This window comes from Egretta garzetta, unplaced genomic scaffold (genome assembly GCF_000687185.1).
Source record: "Egretta garzetta isolate BGI_Z169 unplaced genomic scaffold, ASM68718v1 scaffold149, whole genome shotgun sequence".
Lineage (NCBI taxonomy): Eukaryota > Metazoa > Chordata > Aves > Pelecaniformes > Ardeidae > Egretta > Egretta garzetta.
The window spans coordinates 1,192,706-1,195,019 of record NW_009269998.1 but is presented as its reverse complement, the minus strand read 5'-3'; positions in this window follow the sequence as shown (position 1 = coordinate 1,195,019).

Genomic DNA, 2,314 nt, shown 5'->3' with positions numbered 1-2,314 from the left:
CCCCCCATCTCCGCTCCCTCCTCCGGCCCAGCCACCCGGGGACTTTGCACGCCTCTGCCTGCGTGGTCCCTCAACCTCGGCAGCATCTGCGCTCACTGTGTGCTGGGCCGGGCTGCCGTAAGCCAGAGTTGTTTGCCATGTGCGTGACAAGAAGAAGATGAGGAGCTTCTAGAGAGAGTCCAGAGGAGAGCAACAAGGATGATGAGGGGACTGGAGCATCTCCCCTATGAGGAAAGGCTGAGGGAGCTGGGCTTGTTCAGCCTGGAGAAGACTGAGAGGGGATCTCATCAACATGTACAAATATCTCAAGGGTGGGGGTCACGAGGACGGAGCCAGACTCTTCCCAGTGGTGCCCAGTGACAGGACAAGAGGCAATGGGCACAAACTGAAGCAGAAGAGGTTCCACTTGAACGGGAGGAAGAACTTGTTGACTTGGAGGGTGCCCGAGCCCTGGCCCAGGCTGCCCAGGGGGGCTGTGGAGTCTCCTTCTCTGGAGATCTTCAACCCCCGCCTGGACGCTGTCCTGTGCCCCCTGCTCTGGGTGAGCCTGCTTGAGCAGGGGGGTTGGTCTGGGTGAGCTCCTGAGGGCCCTGCCAACCCCTGCCATGCTGGGATTCTGTGAAGAGACCAACAGAGAAGGCTTCCCTCATCGTTTCACTCATTAATTGAAAAAAAAACCACTTCGATGCAGTAACAGCATATGTAGGCTAAACACACCAAGCCGGCAGTAACGCAGTGGTGAAGCTACTTTCACTTCTGCTTTAGCCTTTCAGGTTCAAATGTCCGTGTTGTCAAGCGACTTCTTTATAGCAGCTGCCAGCATGTGTTTACAGAAGGGCTCGGGCACAAGTGCGCCGTGGCATGCCAAGGCCGTTGCGAGTGCTGATGCCAAGGACGGCAGCGGCGGGGAGGAGAGGACACCGGCTGCGGTGGCGCAGGGAGAGGATGCTCCCGGAGGAAGGGACCGGGGCACGCGCCGACCACTTGAGCGCTTCTTCTCCTGGCAGCCAGCTGAAAAGACACAGAACTTATTTCCTAAACATGACTGCTATGAATTTGGTAAGAGCTTGCAAGTTTTAGTGTTTACAGATGGCTTAATTTGGCAGTCGTAATCATTAGAGGAGCTACTAATCTAAAGGGAGTTAAAGGCTGCCAGAAGAAAAGTTTGACAATTAGAGCAACACCCCATTCCATGAGTGCTCATAACTTAGAACCATCACGAATGCCATAAGGTGCCCCGACGCACAAGCATCAGGTGTTTGCTTAATTGCACCGCAGTCCAAGCGAGCGCCGGCACCAGGGAATAACTGGGCAGTGAAAAATCACACCTTCCCCTGCGTCCCCCCCACCCCCGGCTCCTCGGCCACCCGGCTGGCATGCCAGCAGGCTTCATTTCTTTTCATCCACGGGAAGAAAGCAAGACATGAAATCGCAGCAGTGGCCAAACAGCACGCAGCCGAAGAGCCTGCCATGTGAAGACACATTCGCAGCGTGCGTTTAAAGCTCGTACTCCTCCACGAATTCAAAAAAGCGCATGGCCTGTGTCAGTGAGGGCAGGAGCGCAGGTACTGAGCCCACCTCCCAGCAGCTGAGCTGCAAGAAAAGCCAAGGGAGGGTGCCCAAACGAGCCTGCATTGCCTGGCATTTGCCAACAACGTGCACATGTACGGTTGTGGAGAACCAGCTGATGTGCGGTGCCCACTGGCCCCACATCATGCCCGCATGGATGTGCAAAGCCCATGAGTGCACGCCCACGCACAGACCACCCCGTTCCTCACTCTTTGCTGGTCTCCAGCTATCCTGTCTGCCTGTGTTCTTTTTCCAGAGGCCCTGAACTGCTGGATAAATTCTTTGGACCCATTTTGAAAGCAGCTTCAGGAATCCTGCAGCGTCCGTATTGCACAGGCGTCTTTTCCTTTGACAGCAGTGGGTATCTCTTATTCCCTCTCCTAAAATCCCACCTCCAGGGCCTGCTGCAGAACCTCCTGCCGCCACAGGAAAGGCTGATTGCTAGGTCAGTTAGCAAGGTGGTTGAAAGCTGGGCAAAATACTGCTGGTGGGATGATGCCGACGTGCCGGGCCGGGCCGTTTCCAGGGGACTGCATCCGCTGGGGCAAACCCCACTTTTGCTGAAGAAGCTTGCTCAGGTCCAAGATGGGATTTAGTGGCAGAAAGAAAAACACAGTCTGTATTGCTCTTGGAAGAGTCCTGAGAATGCCCAATAAGGGTGGAGGTGAGTCAAATTCAAGTTGAGGGCAAAGTAGCTCACTGCAAGGAAGAGCTGGTGGCTCTTCGGGGGCGGGGGGGGGGCCTT